The sequence below is a fragment of the Pseudonaja textilis genome, chromosome 2, assembly GCF_049901715.1.
Source record: "Pseudonaja textilis isolate UNSWEBS1 chromosome 2, rPseTex1.2, whole genome shotgun sequence".
Classification (NCBI taxonomy): Eukaryota; Metazoa; Chordata; class Lepidosauria; order Squamata; family Elapidae; genus Pseudonaja; species Pseudonaja textilis.
This window is the reverse complement of record NC_141991.1, coordinates 245,045,097-245,065,938: the sequence shown is the minus strand read 5'-3', so window position 1 is coordinate 245,065,938 and position 20,842 is coordinate 245,045,097. Positions and strand designations below refer to the sequence as shown.

General features: G+C 41.6%; 1 protein-coding gene across 1 annotated transcript in view; it reads left to right on the top strand.

The window, feature by feature from the left end:
• Nucleotides 1–20,842, top strand: part of DCC (DCC netrin 1 receptor) — a 1,175,771-nt gene that overhangs the window by 148,575 nt on the left and 1,006,354 nt on the right. The window lies entirely within an intron of this gene.

Genomic DNA, 20,842 nt, shown 5'->3' with positions numbered 1-20,842 from the left:
GAGTTTCTACTTCTCTTTTTAGGGGAAATATTCTGCCTTTTCAGTATATCCCAAAATATTTCATTTTCCTAGGAGGGGTGAGTTTTAACTTCCAACAGTACAATGTGGCTGACATTTTAGGAACACAGATGTCCACAAGGACTATTAAAAGCCTTGGTGAGGAATCAGTGCCCCAAATTTAATAATGTGAAAGAGACCGTTGTCTGGGGGGGGATGTATGGGACAGGGTCCCTGCGGGGTTCACCCTTTTTACCAACTCCTTGTTTCACATCTTCAACAAATCTAGGTATCATATCTAGGTCAGTGTCCTTCGAACCTGGCAACTTTAGGATGTGTAGACATCAACTTGGGAATTCTGGGAGTTGAAGTCCATGCATCTTATAATTGCCAAGTTTGAAAATGTTGATCTACGTGGCCTCCAGATGGCAGCAAAGGGTTAGAATTTTATGTCTCTCTACTCCCATCTATTGATTGTCTTGATTTCCACATCCCAGGGAGCTCTCCCTTGTGCCCTTGTGTGGAAGTACCCTTTCTTATTTTATTGGCATCTAGTTAGGGATCAAAACAGGCAATATATAAAAAGCACTTCAGATATGTGTGCAGTGAAACCGAGGGAGTAGAAGATCTCTGTGTAAATTGGGTCAATGGTGCCACTGTCATACACCCAAATGAAACCATTTTGTCAATCTTCCCTGAGCCTTCATGCTGCCCGATTGGCAGGTCGGTGTTTGGGGCTCAGGACCCCGGACAGCCCCTGGTTTCCAGGGAGCTGGCTGGAAGATTTACAGGTTCAGGTTAATGTCAGTGTTCCAACTAATCAACTTCTTACCAATAACCTCCAAGACAATCAGTTCCTCAAAGTTCCATTTTATTAGAGTTGTCAAACTGGGACATCTAGAAAAGCCCGAATCTGAAAGTTCCAGGTTTTCCCTTCCTCAAAGAGAAATCCAAGATCCATCCCCTGCACCCATCAGTCCATCACATGGTCCAACCAAATACTTGCCCCAACTGGAGACATCCTCCCAGTCACTCCCCTCCAGGTGCAGGGCAACATGTCCTTGACTCTCTGAGAAAGAATGTTTTTATGTCTAGTCTTCTACCCCAGTGTGAAATTCCCCCTCCCAAATTCCCACGCACTGAATATGGCAGCCTTGAAGCTTCCAAGAAAAAAATGGCTTCTAAAGCTGACATCATTCTCACCAAGGAAAGAGGCATTTGGAGGTACAGGTAGACCTCGATTTACAACCATTAGTTTAGTAACTGTTCAAAGTTACAACGGCACTGAAAAAAAGTAACGTGCAATTGGTAAGTTGCTAAGTACTCAAATTTTGAACACATGATCACAATCTGGATGCTTAGCAACTGGCATGGATTTATAACGGTTGCAGCATCCCAGGGTCACATGACCTCCATTTCTGATCTTCCCAGCCAGCTTTTGACAAGCAAAGCCAATGGGGAAGTCCGGATTTGCTTATTGGTTGTTAAGTGATTGACTTAACAACTGTGAAAAGAAAGGTTGTAAAATGGGCATCACTCACTCAGCAGTGGAAATTCTGGCCCCAATTGTGTTCATAAACTGAGGACTATTTGTGTGCCAAATTCTTAAGTTTTGTAATTGGACAAAACTCGTTTAAAACAACCTTCCAAAAGGAATAAGCATTTTTGTAAACAGCTTCATGAAGACCGAAAATGCTTTTTTATCCACCAAATGCTGATATTTGAGGACAAAGGAAACCATAAGAAAATTGACAGAAAGCCTGGCATTCAATAAGGGGCAGAAATTGATGGTAGACTGGCCAGAATTCTGACAAAAATCTCATTCCATATTGCCAACTTTTATTCTTTCTCCCACATATTAATGATAATGATATTATAAATGGGCAAGCCCTATATATATGCCAATGTAAATAAACTCAGCTTACTCTAAATATCCGGTCATTCATTCATTTTATTTCGGTCATTGACCAGTCCTACAAAACAAAGGAGTCGCAATTGATTAGAATAAAACAAGCTACGCAATCACCTAACAATACTCTCCATATTCCTTTTATATTACAATATGGGAAATGTGGCTTCCTTCAAAATAGTTCTGCTTATCTACATTTATTAAAAACCCTCTTACAATTTCACAGCGCACATTTCAAGTTTGTAATATGAGTAATTATGTAATAAGATCAACTATCTTGGAGACGAAAAGCAGGAGAAAAATCCTATCGGGGTGGGATTGTTCCTGAACAATTGCTTATTAAAGTTTCAATGAGGAACGCCCCATGAGCTGATAAATAATAATTAAGCAAATTATGAAGCTGCTATCAAATGTGGGTATCTCACCACAGCAAAATTAAACAGTGCGAGGAGGGGCAAACAAAGCAGAAACGAATCCTACAAATTTGAAAGGAGGTTAATTTTGTTTAGAAGCCAACTTTGTTTTCGTTGTTTTTTTTTTAAAGGCATTCTGCTTGTCAGTCACTTAGTTGCTGAGGTGAAATAATGAGTTGGTGTATGTGCTCCCTCACATCTGAATAATTCTTTTTCTTTTTCCTTCTTCCATGGCTGTTGAAGCTAAGAAATCAAGATTCTGGGGTGTATGGGGAGGAAAGCCTATGCTTATTGCAAGCAGGCTTCTTTGGGGTGTTGTAAATTTCATGTTCTGGTGAGTTACTTTAGTTTTCCAAATTAAACAGCATGCTGAAGCAGAAAGGTTGGCTTGTTGTTTCTTTTTCTTTTATCATCTTTCTTTTCTTTTCCAAAGGAAGGGCTGATGCTCGTCTTACGAGCAGCGTGGCTCAGAATACTAAGTGCCGCATGCATAATCAAGAGCGGCGAACGAGAGTGATTGCAGCTTGCGTGAATGTGAGAGAGAGCTGTCAGAGACCAGAGATCAGGCGATTATGGGGTGGGTTATATTACCCACAGTGGCAGCTAAGCTTCTGGTGACAGGCAAGACTCGCATTCATTGCACATCATTTAGCATCATATTAGTGTACGGGGAGGCAGGTGGCAAAGATGCCACTGGTGCAGTCAGCGGTGGCATTTAGTGCATTAGTAGCAATTGCAGACTGCCAAGCCCTCTGTGAAAGGAAGATCCCAGAGGAGTTCGAAAGCCAAACCATGAGAAACGCCCACTCTTTAGCTGATCCTCCACTCTGGGTCATCCAGGTGGCTCAAACTTGTGGAAGCTTTGATCCTCTTGTGTTCCATCTATGGTATGCATTTTCCAAATGTCAATGATTAGACACAGTTTTTGGAAAGATGACTGGCTAGCATTGTACCTCCAGGATCATCAGCCAAAAACCCAAATGACTGTCAGATCCTAAGAACCAAGAACAACACATGGGGGGTTATTTCGAGCAGTTCTTTGTTGTTGTTTGCCTGCAGACAGAATCTTGCTGGAATAAAGCAACTATCTACATAAATAAATACATACAGACTTGAAATCCAAGACCTAGAAAACCTAGAACTACGCCGCCTTCAGTCCGATCGAAGTATAGTACATAAAATCATACATTGCAATGTCCTACCTGTCAATGAATACTTCAGCTTCAACCATAACAACACAAGAGCACACAATAGATACAAACTCAAGGTAAACCGCACCAAACTTGATTGCAGGAAATACGACTTCAGCAACAGAGTGGTCAATGTCTGGAATACTCTACCTGACTCTGTGGTTTCTTCCCCAAACCCCCAAAACTTTAACCTTAGTCTGTTTACTATTGACCTCACCCCTTTCCTAAGAGGTCTGTAGGGGGCGTGCATAAGCGCACCAACATGCCTACTGTCCCTGTCCTATTGTTTCTTTTCATTTTTCTTATATGTATCCATTTCATGTATTCATAACTATATTTATACTTATACCTGTTATCTTATAATCACTTGACAAAATAAACAAACAAACAAACAAATAAATAAATATTAGGTATACTCTGTGAGTCGCTAGGGAGAGTCTGATTTCATCTTCTTCCTGATTACCAAATATTCCAAATACTCCACTGTCTCTTTGCCCTCTGGGAAACAGCTCCTCCCTCCTGCAAGTCCAGACTACATTCCATCACTATGGCAAACTCTAAGGCAAGGGTCCCCAAGCCCCGGTCCATGGACTAGCATTTGGCCACGGCATGCCGTGAAGCCCCATTTGTGGGATTCAGGCAGCATTTTAATCCACACCCTGTCTGGTCCACAGAAAAGCCTCTCTCCACGGAACTGGTCCCTGGTGAGCAACAGGTTGTTGTTGGTTGCTCTAAGGAACAGACTCCAAAGGGTTAAGTTTTCACTTTTCTCATCAGGTTCACTAGGATAGGAGTTACAAGAGGGATCAATGAGAAGCAAAATAAACAACCATTTATCCCCCACTTTTCCTTCATCTCGGTGTCAATGCATTTTCTTGTACCTGGTTCTGACCTCTCAGCTCTTTCTTTCCTGCTAGGAACACCTGGGCATTTTACAGCCTGTGAGCCACATCCAGCCTAAGGACAGTCCTAGGGCAGCCAGTGGCATTGGAATCAGCAGTGGGGCAGCAGCAATAGCGGGTGGGCAGCAGTGGTGAGATTCAAATAATGTAAAAACCAGTTGTCTGCCCTAATGACCAGCTGGGTAGGTGTGGCCTGGTGATCATGTGACTGGGTGGGTGTGGCTAACTCAATGTCACTCACATGGAGGGGCGCTTCACCTCTCCTCATCTCTCGTGACCACAGTGATGCTGCAACAGTCGTAAGTGTAAAAAACAGTCATAACTCAATTTTTTTCAGTACCATTGTAACTTGGAATGGTCACTACCAGTTCTCCGAATTGCTTAGAAAGTTCACAACTGGTTCTCATGAATAGGTGTGAATTGGTTGAATCCCACCACTGGTGGGCAGGGCATCAATGCAGCAGTGAGAGCTTGGGGATGGCAGCAGCCCTCCACAACAATCTCAGTTTCTTGTGTGGCTCTTTGGGGAAAGTAATTGCTCACCCCTGTGCTTGGAGATAGGTCTTAGAGGCAGACAAAAATTAGGGGCAATGGTACAAATATGGATGGGGCATTAAGCTAAGACAGTAGAACACCAAACACCCAGCCCCTTAGCCTTCCAGAAGGCCTTCTCTTCTCCCAAGTGCTGGAATAGGGTGAGGTTGGACTTTGATGCTTATGCTGTTGGATATATTAAAAGAGATTGTTGTATTGCTTTTTGTTTTTATTAAGTTTTTTTTAATGTTGTTTGTTTTATACAATTGTTGTGAGCTGCCTAGAAGTGTCTTTTGTAAGATGGGTGGCTATATAAATCAGATAGAGAGATGAGAGATGAGAAAGAAACAGAGAGAGAGAGGGAGGGAGAGAGAAAGAGAGAAAATAGAATAGAGTAGAGTAGAGTAGAGTAGAGTAGAGTAGAGTAGAGTAGGGTAGGGTAGGGTAGGGTAGGGTAGGGTAGGATAGGATAGGATAGAAGAAACAGGGTAGGAAGATATGAAGTGAAAAATAAAGAAAATCTCCAAATTCTGTAACATTCTTTCCTGATTTGGATCCTCCCAGGTATGTTAGGATCATAGAACAGACAATTAAAGCTGCTGAATCTATCCCCCTAATCAGTGCAGGAAAACATTCGAAACATCCATGACAAATGGAGATCTAGCTTCTACTTGAACGCACTCTGTGAAGAAGATCTCACATCCTCTTTTGGGAAATTGGTTCCACTGTTGAAATGCTTTATGAGAAAGTTTCTTCTAAATTCAGTCAACTTCTGCTCTGAATCTATTTTACCATGTTCTGAACTTTGACTCAACACATTTCATTGTGATATGCTTCCAGTTTTTGAAGAGTGATATCATATTACTTCTCAGTTATATTTTCTCAGGATTACGCATACTGAGCTCCTTCAATTGTTCTTCATAGGGCATAGTCTTTAGTTCCCTGCTTAGCCTGGTTGTCATTCTTTGGACTTTTTCCATTTTATCTCAATCCTTCTTAAATTATAATACTCAGAACAGGACACAGTATTCAAAGCTAGGTCTGACCAGAGCAGAACAGAAGAATGATTACATCCCACTGCAGACTCTTGTTCGGTTTGTAATCAACTATTATGGTAATCTATTTCTCACAAGTACCAGCCATCATCCATTTTATACCCATGGAGCTACATTTTTAAATGTGGATTAATAGCATCCATGCTGGGTGAGGCTTCTGAAAGGCATCTTCTGAAAAATAGGCAAATTACAGCAGTGACATAGAAGATGTACTGCCAGAAGTAACCATCCCATCAGTCACGGGTTCAAACAAAACGGAGTGGAATCAAGCAATAAAATATCAGAAGGGGCACAATTCTGTGTCCACTGAAATGCAGTTGAATTCATTAAGCCACATGAGTTGGTGTTGATAGTGGCAAAGCAACTTGAAAACTTGTAATCCCCATTGTGTCAATTGTTTCATTGCCATGTTTCAGAATACAAGGAAGAAATACTTATGATTCCAGGACCTGAAACTCTAGAGACCAAATTTTTGAGATGTCTATGGACATTCTCAATCATCCAGCTCAGGGTTGCCTCAGATGTGCATTGCTTCTCATCCAAGAACCTTCTTCAGTTCAGCCTTTTGGATGAGAAGCAACATGTTGTCAAGGGAAAAAAAAAATCAAGGAAATCCAGTTGCCTTTTGAAAAATACATTTGGGTCAAGATTTTGAGATAGAGCAAAAGGTTCTACAATCTATTTTTGGCTTTGCTGAACAAAAAGAATCTGTCAAGTGCAAGGAACCAAGAATGACATGAGGACTTATTAAGAGTAGTTTCTTTATTATTTCTCGGCCATAGACAGAAATCTTGCCAGACTAAAGCACAAATCCATCTAATTATTAGACATATCTTGGGAAAGGTTAGGGAGGGTCTACCCTGGCTCTCTTCCTGCATACCAAGGATTCCAGGCTGAACTGGCTCTTTGCTTCTTGGAGTGGGGCGTAACCATCCCTCTGTGACTCTGTGCCACATTCTACCGTCATGTTTCTAACCCCATATGAAAAGCATAGTTACCATAAATGACTATGGAGATTCACAGTCATCCAAGTCATGGTTGTCAAAATTGTTTTTTCAAGAGGAATTGGACTTTCTGGTTTTTCTTTGAAGAACGTTTCACAAATCACAAAGGGATGAAAAAAGCAGGAATGTGTGTATTAATCAGATGGAGCTTTCTCCTGCTTGCCGTATTCTGATGGAGGCATCATTCCAACCACCAGATACCATGCAAAGAAGCTTCTTCAGCTCTGACTGGATGGTGGGGAATGGAAGGATTTATACTCCTTGCAGATGGCTGGACATTTGCATTCTTTTAGTGATTTGTTAAGGTCACCTGGAAATTCATCTGTGTCATCAGGGTCACCTGAATGGTGCAAATTGGTGTGGAGCCTTCTTGGAACTGTTGAAAGGATTCTTTGTAGATTGGGGATAGATGATGTTGTACCCCTCCCCCCCTCTGTTGAGATAGGGCTGTTCAATTTTGACATAGGTGGCCTCTTTGACCCCTCTTTCAAACCAGCCGGTCCTCTCTGTCCAAAATGTGGGCTTTGCTGTCTTCAAAAGAGTGGCCTGTGTCTTTTAACTGCAGATGCAGAGTTTGTTCTCCTATGTTGTGCCATGCATTTATGAAGTGGTTGTTTTGTTTTCCCAATGTACAGATCTGCACATGGCTTGCTGCAGTGTACTTCATGTACCACGTTGCTCAGTTTATATCTGGGTGTTTTATCTTTGGGGTGGACAAGCTTCTGCCTTCTTGGGTTTGAAGTGTGCACATATGTTATGTTGGCTGAAGATCACAGTTACCACAAGGGGCAGAAACCTGGTGGAGGTCTTCCCGCAGCTCAGAAACATCTTAACACAGTTTTGCCCAGGGGTTGGATGCAAGAATCCCAGCAACCAGTTTGCTACCATGGTGGGCCAGCCCTACCGAAACTTCCTGTTTCCAGCTTTTGGTGGGCCTCCAGAGCCTGGGGGAGGCCTTTTTTGCCCTCCCAAGGGTCCAGAGGCCTCCCCTGGGCCTCTGGGAGGATGAAAACAGCCTCTCTGGTGGCCCACCGGAAGCCGGAAATAGCCCCTTTTTGCCACTTCCGGTTTTTCTGGGAAGGCTATTTTTTTATCCTCCCAAGGGTCCAGAGGCCTCCTCCGGGCCTCTGAAGGACCTCTGGAAGCCAGAAACAGGCCCATTTCTGGACTTCCCGAAGGCCCGGTTTTTCCCTCTCCCAGAGCCTCCATGTGGACTCTGCCTCCATGTGGACTCTCTCCATCGAAATTGGGCCACTCCTGGGAGGGGTGGGGTGGGAGGGGCGGAGCCAGCCAGTTGATTGAAATACTGGTTCAGCGAACCAGCTGTGACTTTAACATTGGTCCATCCGAACCGGTAGAATCCCACCCCTGGTTTTTGCATCTTTCCTATCTTGCTTCTCCGTCTTCATGTCGATGTTCTTCTCTCTTCCCAGGCGTCAGCACCTTCTTTGTTGCATGTTAAACTAGCGTCATTTGCAATGGCCGTATCATTTTCCAACTTGGATGCGTGTTACAAACTGCAGCTCACCCAAGCATCTGAGGGGAAGCTGGGACAGGAGAACTGTAAATGCTGCCTGGATAAGAGTTTAATGTCTTAATCTAAAAATGGATTCAGATACTTGTTTAATGGATTATTTAATGGATTAATTAACGGAAGTATGTGGTGCCAGTATAGCCCAGGAATTTTCAGAATAGTTTGAGTTAATTTTAATCTTATTAATATGCAACGGCATTTCTTAGTGCACTGCAAGGCCTTCACAAGTGTACAAACAATAAAGGTTAAATACATTTATGCTTTATCATAAACAGATAATTCCTGTGCTGATTATTTAGAGGTCTTTGGAGCAAACTCGCATAATTTTGTTTCCTTTTGTTAATAACCAGCAGCAAAGTGGTTGTGTGAAGGCTACCGTCATGTTCCTCCAGGAACTTCGCTGACATTCACCCCTCGCACCCACCCCCATCTCTTGAAGTTTAGATGGAGGCATAAGGAACAGTATTTTAGAAATCACAAAGGGATGAAAAAAGCAGGAATGTGTGCATTAATAAGATGGAGCTGTCTCCTGCTTGCCATATTCTGATGGATGCATCATTCCAACCACCAGATTCCATGCGAAGTTGGAGCTAGGGGTTTATCCTACCTCCTACTCCCAGTCTCCTATGTATGGTTTAATTTTCATTCAGTGAAGTGGATTTCTTTACAGATTTACAGACTGAAGATTAACAGAGTTGGAAGGGGCCTTGTAAGTCATCTAGTCCAACCCTCCCAAGCAAGAGACCCTACACAATTTCTGACAAATGGCAGCCCAATCTCTTCTTGAAAGCTTCCAGTGATGAAGCTGCCACAACTTATGAAGGCAAGCTGTTCCACTGGTCGATTTCTTCTCGACTCCAAAGGCAGATAGCCTAGAATTCTGCTAAGAGTTCAGATTTACCTGAACTTCACACCTGAAGCACTTTTAGTACAGATGGGATTTTCATTTATCCTCATTTTAGATTCTGACCTTTGGTAAAGTGTCAGTCTATTGACCTGGACCAATGTTTTTCCAATGGTAACTTTAAGATGTGTGGACTTCAATGCTGATTGGGGAATTCTGGGAGCTGAAGTCCACACACCTTAAAGTTGCCAAGTTGGAGAAGCACTGATTTTTGTCAAGCCCCAAACCAAGCATGACACCCATGGCGTTCCTCCTAAGGTAAATTCTTTATTGTTTCATACCTATAGACAAAACCTTGCCAGATGGAGGATTCTACTATCTGCATCTACATTATACTCTGGGAGCTATTAGGGAGGAGCTGCACCTTGGTTAGAGAAAGATTAAAAAACACTATTGGTTATTATTTATGTAACATGAAATAGAATGGGAAATCATCACTATATCACTTCAGTGGAAAACATCACGATCTGGACAGCAAACCATTCGATACTTTACCAAGGCAGAAAAAGATATTTTTGTGCCTTAAAAAAAAAAATCCTTAAAATACAGTTTCTGTATGTTGCCGTATTCCGTTTTGCTCCTGTGGTATTTGTATTTCAGATTTGGACAATGGCTGACTTTCCAAATCAGCCATTTTTACTTAAAGATCAACTTTACTTCCAGATCAGCGATGTTGCCGCTGGTGAGTTATGATTCAGTCATCTCTGCAAGCTTTGACTGTGCTCTAAACCCAGCCGAGTATGACAAGTTGCAAAAACCTATTATTTAAGTTTTGAAAAAGGCACAGCCATCTCTTTCTTGGCCTTTGTAAATGCCAGTTGCCTGGCCATCGAGGTCACAATCTGTTGCCTACCTGCAACAATGTAGTTGCGAAGACTTCCCCAGGCCAGAACCAATCGGGAAAGACATACAGAAATTCTAAATCAATGTGTTGTTGGGAATCCTGTCCTGGCTGGGGACTTGGTGTGTGTGTGGGGGAGTTTACTTAATGTGATGACCCAGAGTGTAGCACAAACGTAACAAAATCCAAAATGGAAATAAATGTCCTTTAATGCCTCCAACTTGGCCCCACTGTTCAATAATTCTCAGCTGGAGATAAAACGTACTCAAAAATAGTCTTCAAAAGAAAGCAATACAGTCTGAACTTAATGAGCAGATAGAGGTGAAATAAAAAACTAAAACAAACTACAGTGAAAGAATTTCCACAATGGACCAGGAAAAGTAATTACCAAATTCAGGGAGATAGCAAGGCACAGTCTGTTGGAAGGACGCCAACCAAGATAACTTCAGCCCAAAATAAAACACGCTTTGCTTCTGGCAATGCTATGTTGTAATTGTCTCTCTTATATACTAATCACCCCAGCTGCAACCAATGAGTGGGATCATGGCCGTTTCCTCTCTCATAAGCCAGGTTGTTTCCTTCTCTGTTCCTCTCTGCGTGTCCTAGGATGAAGAGGGGATGGGTCTGGTTCTTCTGCTGACTGCCCAGCTACCCTCTGCCCTTCCCCAGCCTCCTCCACAAATTCTGGAGCCACACTTCCACTCCCTGTCAGTTGTTCCTTCTCTTCCTTAGAGTCTCACTCTAACAAGGGCATGGCGCTTAATCAGGAATCATTCATCTGTTCCTCACCCCTATACTTCCATCCCAAAACATGCTGGGTTTTTTTTTTTGTCTGTGTGTGTGTGTGTTTTCTTTCAACAGTTGCACATTTACAACACAGATCAACGTGAGATTAAAGCCAAGACTGCCAGCCAAGAAGAAATAGATGCAAATCTTGTAACGTGATGTTGATCTCATTCCAAAACTGCCAAGAACACACAACAAACAAACTGTTTAGCAGGTGCAGAGGGAAAGATGCGCTTTACATTTAAAGCAAATACCTGCTGGGAAACAATCATTTTATCATAGGGAAGCAACGATAAGGTGTTGCTTTGTGGATCTGCTCCCTCCCTTTGGACAGATACAATAACCCATTTTTATTCCTTGCCTCTGAATATCCAGGCTCTATTCATGAATCCTGATAGATTCTCTGAAGAGCGACAAAACAAGAGCTGACGCGTCTCCCACCTTTTTCGGTTTGTCAGAAATGGATTTAGTTTTCAAATCAGAAAGACGCAGGGAGAAAGTCTTGTTTTCCCTATATTCATCTGCAGAAGAACAAATCAAATCACAAGCCGAAGACAGGCGAGCAAAAGTGGAAAGGCTGTTGGCTTTACAAGCCCCAATGGGATGGATTGGAATGGAATGGAATGGAATGCAGAGTAGAACAGAATGCAGAATAGAATAGAATAGAATAGAAAAGAAAAGAAAAGAAAAGAAAAGAAAAGAAAAGAAAAGAAAAGGAAAGGAAAAAAGAAAAGAAAACTTGGAATGGAATGGAATAGAATGCAGAGTAGAACAGAATACAGAATAGAATAGAATAGAATAGAATAGAATAGAATAGAATAGAATAGAATAGAATACGTGGAATGGAATGGAATAGTAAACATGGAATGGAATGGAACAGAAAACATGGAATGGAGTGGAATAGAATAGAAAACAGAATGGAATGGAATGGAGTAGAAAACATGGAATGGAATGGAATGGAATGGAATTGATTTATCTGGTGAAGTGTGATTAGACACAAAAGGAATTTGTCTCTGGTGCAGAAGCTCTCAGTGTACATGCAAAGCAACAGAATTATCATTATCATCATCATCATCATATCAATAAGAGGGGGTAGTAAAAAAAGATAAGTTGGTTATAGTATGTAATATAACCATGTTACATTGGTAAATATACTTAGACTTAAGACAATGCTGTGGGAATTAGGTGTTCTGCAGAGTGATGGCATGAGGGGAAAAACTGCCTCTGTCTCTTGTTGTTTTGGCACGCAATGCCCTGTAGCAGTGTCCCAAGGGGAGAAGTTGAAACAGGAACAGTCCTTGGACTCAGCCTTTCCAAATTTAGTATCAAGTAACCATCTAATGAAATAAGAGGCATTAAGAGGTCCTTGGTGGTCTCTGAGCTTGGTTGTTTCCTTGCAGATGTTTTAACATTGTCATAATGGTACCTAGTTTGGATAATGAAACCTCTGCAAGAAAACAACCAAGCTCAGAGATAGTCAAGCTCCTCCTCATTTCAACTCCAAGCTACAAATATTCTCCTTTATTGATTATGGGCACTGTAGTCCGACACATGAATGATACCAATAGAAAGGTGGCTTGAAATGGTGATGTATGCTAAGGAAGTAGGGGAATGTGGGATTTATTTCTTTGTTTATACTTTGATTGATAATCAAAATATACAGATAGATACCTTCATGCCCCAAAAAGCATCTTTGGTTTGTTTCTTTCCTTCGTTCTTATTTCCTTCCACATGAATATTCTTTTTAATCTCCCAGTCCATTCGGCAGAAGTCTGCTAAAGGATTTCTTTAATGTGCTAAGAGACAAACACTGTAATCTCTCACACTGCTGATCTGGAACAAGGAAAGCCCTTTGCAGGCCTCCTCGCTGCATATTCCTGTCACGTCCTCTAGACTCAATTGTTTTTCTCAGTGCTCTGGTTCACATCTTTCCTCTTTTTCCTTTGGCCTTGCATTTTAAATGCCACCTTCCTTATCACATCTGAGATATCTTCTTCCCACTCCTTTTTGTCCTCTATTCGGGAATACTTCCTTGCATAATTATTAGCCGACTAATATTCCCTCCCCCTCCGAAGGCTTTTTTTTTACAATTGTTATTGCAGAAAGCAGATTTAATCTTATTGACTGTTGTTGGATTGTTCTAAGATTGCCTATCATTTGTAATAAAAAAAAATCTCCTTGTTAAGAAAAGGGAATGCACAAGTTCCAGTGTTTTGACTCTTGAACAACGATTCCTCTGATTAGATGTGGTTTCTGAAGCAAACTCTCAGCTCTGTTCCATGAATTTTAGGCAAATTGGGGTGGGGGATGTTTTGAGAGAGAAAGGGAGGTTATTAAAAAAAAAATCCATGATATAAAAAAGACATTGATCCCCTAAAAAGAGTGCAGAGAAGAACCACAGAGATGATTATGGGACTGGAGACTAAAACATATGAAGGAATTGGGTATGTCTAGTTTAATGAAAAGGAGGACTAGGGGTGACATGATAGCAGTTTTCCAATATCTCTGCGGGCTGCCAAAAAGAAGAGGTAGTCAAGCTATTCTCCAAAGCACCTGAGGGCAGAACAAAACGCAATGGATGGAAACTAATCAAGGAGAGAAGCAACCTAGGACTAAGGAGAAAGTTTCTGGTAGTTAGAACAATTAACCAGTGGGAAAGCTTGCTTTCAGACATTGTAGGTATTTCATCAGTGGAGGTTTTTAAGAAAAGATTGGACAAACATTTAAAATGATATAGGGTCCACTGCTTGACTAGAAGATCTCAAAGGTCCCTTCCAATTCTGTTATAAACCAGAATTCTGTACATTTTCCATTACTTTGTCATTCCTAGATTTTAATCACATCATTATCAAGAGGCTTGGTGGCGCAGTGGTTAGAGTGCAGTACTGCAAACTACTCTTACTGCAATTTGGCAGATTGAATCCCACCAGGTTCAAGGTTGACTCAGTCTTCCATCTTTCTGAGGTGGGTAAAATGAGGACCCAAATTTGGGGGGGGGGCAATAGGTTGACTCTGTAAACTGCTTTGAGAGGGCTGTAAGCACTATAAAGCGGTATATAAGTCTAAGTGCTATTGCTATTACTAACTTCTTTATCTGCATAGAGAAATGCTGAAAGAAGAAGAGAAGAACAGGAAAAAACATTTGAAGAGTCCTATACAATGATAACAAAAAGTGACTATTGACCTGCTCCATTTCAGATCTCAGAGATAGCAATGCCCTTCACAATTTTATGCCGGTTAGGCTATTAAATGTTTCCTCTGAGAGGTTATTGAGATCTCAGGAGTGGCCCTTAGAATTGCTGCTCTGGCCTCTTTTGTTAAGACACCCAGGTAGCTATGTCTCTATCTTCATCATGGATTATGTATGCTTTAACAGTTCAGTCCTCTCCACTACAATTTTTCAAGCTGGTCTTATCTGTGACAGGTCAAGCAAGGGATGCTAGCTAGTGATATTATTTGGTTCATCCTCACCAAGAAGGAAACCTCTTAGAAGAGACTGCTACAACATGTACAAGAGGGCTGTGAAAATATTTACAGACCCCTCACAACCTGGACTGTTTAAACTCCTACCCTCAAAACGACGCTATAGAGCATTGCACACCAGAACAACTAGACACAAGAACAGTATTTTTTCCTGAACGCCATCACTTTGCTAAACAAATAATTCCCTCAACATTGTCCAACTATTTACAAAATCTGCACCAGGTGGTATTCAGCAGGTTCTGATCATTTCTGGAGAACCAGTAGTGGAAAATTTGAGTAGTTCAAAGAACTGGCAAATACCACCTCTGACTGGAGATTTTACAGTATCCTTCTCCTGCTACGCCCACCAAGCCATGCCCACAGAACCTGTAGTAGAAAAATTTGAATCCCACCACTGGTCTGCACTACTATTACTACTAATCTTCTCATCACTCCTTATCACCCATCCCCTCCCACTTGTGACTGTATGACTGTAATTTTGTTGCTTGTATCCTTATGATTTATATTGACTGTTTCCTAGTGTGATTTCATTGCTTACTGTATCCTATGACTATTACGTGTTGTACATTATGATTCTTGACTCTTGACAAATGTATCTTTTCTTTTATGTACACTGAGAGCATATGCACCAAGACAAATTCCTTGTGTGTCCAATCACACTTGGCCAATAAAGAATTCTATTCTATTCTATTCTATTCTATTCTATTCTATTCTATTCTATTCTATTCTATTCTATTCTATTCTATTCTATTCCATTCCACTCCACTCCACTCCACTCCACTCCACCCTACCCTACCCTACCCTACCCTACCTTACCCTATTCTATTCTATGCTATGGGCTGTGAACCTGAATGGTTAATGTATTTAGAAAACAGGATGGTATGTTCTGGTCTGATTTATGCCTTAGGAAATGCCCATGAGATTGCATTTGCTCCTTGGAAATGACTTTGGCATTGTGGCAAATTGTAGTGCGTATCAAATCTTGAATTCATTTCAGATATTTTCCAAATGTAGTAGAAGGTGAAAAATCCAGGACAGGTCAAACCTACAGGAAAATAGGGAAAATGGACCTGTATGACCAAAGTCATGGCAAATCCAAAGATTACAGGAGATTGAGGACACCAGATTGGTCTTCCTTAGCTTTGGAGAGCCTATGGTGTGTTGTAAGGGTGAGGATGGGGGCCTTCTGGACATCTTTGGAATATCATCTTCAGACCTGATGATTGTGAAAACATCCGCTGTACAAGTCTGTCCCACAATATAGAGAGGCACGGGTTCCCCACTGCTGGCTTTCTCTGACTGGCACAGGGCAAAACTCACTTAACAGCATAAATTTTGGGCTCAATTGCTGATGTAAGTCAAGGACTACCTGTACTTGACAATGGAAATGAGTTACAAAAGAGGTTAGGTCAGTAAGATGAAAAATATCTATTTGAAGTGTAAAAAAAAATCCTTCGTAAAAACAGGATGACCTTTCCCAAATTCCAAACGGAATTCAAGCCTATTAATTTTAAAGGGTTCACCCCTCCAAACAGGATTGAATTGAAATTGCAATAAAAATTCCACACAGAACTACTCCTGCCTTTCTTTGTGGAATTATCTTATCTATGATAAAATAGAACACAGAATTATGAGGCTGGAAGGCACCTCAGAGATCTTCTAGTTCAACCCCCTGCTTAAGGCAGGAGACCTTATACCAATGATGGCTAACCTTTTTGTCATCACGTGCCAAAAGTGCGCGCACGTGCCTGCAGCCATAATGTAACACGTGTATGATACCTCCCACCCCCGTGCATGCGTGCCTGACACTTGGCACTGTACGCCTCTGCGCATGCATGTACATTTCATGCACACATCTGCATCTCATGCATGCACCCCATCCCACCCAGTCATGCAGATACCCAACAATTAGCTGGCTGTCGGGAGGCGCACGCGCATATGCAGTGCATCTCTTCCGGGCAACAGCTGGCATGCTGGCAGAAATGGCTCTCCATGCCACTTCCGGCACACATGCCATAGGTTCACCATCACAGTCTTATACCATTATGGTCAAACAGTTGTCCAGTCTATTTTTGAAAACTTCTAGTGATGGAGCGCCGGCAACTCCAGACGGCAAGCTACTCCATCATTTAATTGTTCTCTCTGTCAGAAAAGTTCTCTCTACTTCTAGGTTGGATCTCTCCTTCACAAGCTTCTACCCATTATTTCTTGTCAATTCCCTCTTCTCTGTGACAGGCCTCTAAGTACTGGAAGACAGTTTTCATGTCCCCCCTAATTCTTTTTAATAGGCTAGACAGATCTAGCTTCCTGAACCATTCATCATATGATTTAGCCTCCGGACCTTTTATCATCTTTGTTGTTTCCCCACTTCACGTTTTTCTAGGAGCATCTTTTTTATTTCATGGTGACTAAATCTGTACATGCGGACTCTCAACCAAGTTCTCTTGGTAACGTCAACCAAATATAAGACACCACAAATGAATACAGAGACAATCTTTACCCTAAATCCAAGAGTGGAATTCTACCAGTTCACACCTATTTGCTAGAACTGGTTGTTAACATTCTAAGCAGTTCGGAGAACCGGTTGTTAGAAGAAATTACTGGGCTAATCCTGTAAGGAAGGCAGGAAGGAAACATTCTGGTGTTGCTTACAGAAACTGCCTCTCTGTTAACCCTTATTACATTCTTGGCAGGACTAGACTTTCTGTCTCAGGAACTTCTCTGGAGTTCTTTTCCCCCCTCCTTTGCTGGTACTTTGCTTGTATGGAATGATCATTTAAAGTTACAATGGCACTGAAAAAAGTGACTTATGACCATTTTTCACACTTACGACTGTTGCAGCATTCCCACAGTCATGAGAGGCCAAGGGAGGAGATGCATGCCTCGATGTGAGTGATATTGAGTTAGCCACACCCAGCCAATAACATGACCACCAAGCCATGTCTACCCAGTCACATGACCACCAAACCACACCCACCACCTAAGCCACACCCACAGAACCGGTTGTTGAAAATTTTGAATCCCACCCCTGCCTAAATCTAAGGTGTGAGCTGTCCTCTCTGACAAGCCTTTGAGATGGGTAACATCAGGAAGGAGAAAAAGGGGTCTTCAAAACTCTTTTAACAGTCACCCAATTCTGAAAGCCAATAGCACTAATATGAAGGAAGGGGGTGAAGGTTTTGGATATGCAATAGGTTTGTGGTCAAATTGCAATCAGTTTGAGCATTCTGTCTGAAGACAATTTGAATGAACTACTTTCCACAAATCAGATTTTCAGGTAGAAGAACTGAACCGATTCACTCTTCTAATTGAACAGACTGAATCGATTTGTCCCAGTATAGATCCAATTTAGGAAACTCAATAGATATCTTGCCGTGTTGTTTGAACTAGATTTGGAGCGAATTCCATTAATCCAGTTTGCAGAGGGCTTCCATCTCTCTTAATGGATTCCTAAGGCCCCTACATGCAGTGAGTGGTGAGTCTGCAGGGTAACATTAAGCCCACTAATCATCTCTCTTCATCATGGAAGTTGCACATAGTAGGAACAGGCTGCATACAGTTCAGTTCAGTTTAATCCCAAGACTCCAATATTATACCCATAGGCACCGACCTGCCTAGTGAAATGAATGTCTAGCACACTCTGGGAACCAGAAATGGAAAGAGCACCTTACATAAAATAGTTTATGATCCCAGGAAGAAGAAAGATAAGAAAGAGATTTCGAGTAATTCTATGTATGAGATGACCTGGCTAAGTCTGAGGGAAGGGTCAAATGCACCATTAGTCTTGAGTCCTTTTGCACTCACAAGAGATCTATGTCCACCCCACCTTGAATTCCTTTGACTCTTATCTACTGCTAATTTGCTTGGACCATTAGTAGTTCAGATTCTTGCAGACAACTTAAGCTTGCAGTAAATCAAATATCCATTTGAATTTGAAGTACAGAATTTTGCTTGACAGAATTTCAAGCTGCTGTTGCTTTATCATACTAGCAGTAAACATAATTCCAGGCATGTGGTTCTTGTTTCCTGCATTGATCAGATTTGAAAGATGTGATACCCTCCCATATTTAAAAAGATAACAACATAGACTCATCCAGTGCATCATTCTCCTTATACAGTAGTGATTGGGTGCACCTGAGAAGCTCATAACATTGGACTGAAGTACAGAAGGCACATCTTCTACTGCTTCCCAGCAGTCAGTATTTAAGGTATATGATTCAAAAGGAGTGGAGTCTAAATGATGAAGATGCTTGTCTTCCACTCAGAAGGTTGAGAGTTCAATCCTAGGTAATGGCAGATATTTCTCTCCTAGGGCACAAAGAAAAAGATATATCTGTTGCAAACTTCGCATAGGCATCAGAAAGGGCATTCAGCCAATAAATGCTCAGCTCCATCCAACTACCATGACTCAACCCCAAATTAAGGGATTACAGAATTATAAAAAGGGAGTTTTATTGCCTATGATTAAAGAAAAAAGAAAAAAACCCTTTTGTATGAGTAGTGATTAATCTTCCATGAACCTTTTTAAAATCCCCCGACCCATCATAGCTGCTGCTAACTAACTCCATATTAGCGGTGCAAAAAAGCATTACATTGGTCTTGAAACTCTCATAATTTAATTTCATTGGAAGCTCTCGAGCTGATTACAGCTCATTTTTTTAGCTGCTGCTCGCTGGAGATTGGTCTTTAGAAGACCTCCAAGGTCTGTTCCAACACTGTTATTCTGTATTCTTCTTTTCTCCTCTTCCTCCTCCAAACCCTTCATAGATACGTTTAGGAAATAAAAATGAAAGATAAGTTCAGCCCAATGCTTTGCTGTCCGCCATGACCCCGTGGTCAAAGTTGTGTATGATCAATACCATTTTGTGCATGTCTGTAGCATGCTTTCCAAACATGTCATCTTTTCATCATTAAGGAATTCAAATCCACAACTCATTGGTAGAGCAGATGCCTTGCATCTATCTGATGTAGTGGGTCCAACCCAGTAAGGCGATTCATGTGGTTCGCACCGGTTCAAGTGAACTGGTTGTTAAATTACCCACCCTCTGCTATCAAAGTGGATCCTTGGCACTACACTGTGCTGCAATGGAGAAACGTGCAACAGAGCAGTCGGTGCAAGGAAAGGAGAACGCCGCTTTCTCTCTTCCCTGCTCCTTCTCCTTCCCTTATGCCGGCTGCTCCATTGCCTGTTTCTCCATTGCAGCACAGCACCAGGATCCACTTTGATAGAGGGATGCGGGGGTAATTTAACACCCGGTTCACCTAGGGTCAGGTTGGCCATCACAGGAGGATCGTCCCGCTTGTGCAGCAGAGCTGGAAATTGGGGATGGGCCACACCTCCCACCACAGCCAACCTGACCCTGAGCAAACCAGTTGTTAAATTATTTGATTCTCACCACTGGTCCAACCCTTTTGTTTCAGTCCTCAAAGAGACCTTTTCAGCTGAAAGCTGGATAGATCTATATTTTTGGCTCAGGATAAAACATTTTAATCTCCTCATCAAGCTGTAGGTTTAAACTCTGCTTAGAAGCATTGCAAACAATGCTTCATCATCTGCCTCTTTTTGCCAGGTTGTTGGTGCCAAGTTGACACTTTGCAGAGCAGCCAACAATGCAGGTTTTTCCCCCCTCATCGCCGCAATTGTTTTGCAGGACAGTATTCAATATTAATCACAAAACAATTTATGTAACAACTGAAGTTTCTTTGTTTCTAAATCCACTGTGCAAAAAAAACCTTACTCTTTTAGACAGGTATTTGGTGATCTTCCATATAGATAAAAGATAAACAGAAAATGATATAGAAAAAAACCCAGACAAATAAAGAAAAACATTGAAAACAATAAAAAGAAGAGGAAAAGAAAAAGAAACCAAACCAAATTCATTAAAGAAGCCATTTCTAATGCTATTTACAGCAGTTTAACAGACCTATTTAAAACTGTTCCCATCCTTCTAAATTATGTAACGTAATTCCCTTCTCCTCATATGAAACCAGTAAATACAGAAATCACCAGTTCATTTTTATCCATTTTCAGCAAAAATGTAGGAGTATCAAAGTTCTAACTGATGAACCCAACCAGAGGTGGTATTCAGCAGGTTCTGACCAGTTCTGGAGAACCGGTAGCAGAAATTTTGAATAGTTTGGAGAACTGGCAAGTTCCACCTCTGACTGCCCTGGCCCCTATTCTCTTCCTCCTGAGTCCCAGCTGATCGGCTGGGTCTTCTTTTGTTGCCCTGCACAGGAGAACGGAGCTGGAAAGCAGGTTAGTGGAGTAGAGAGGGAATGGGATTTTC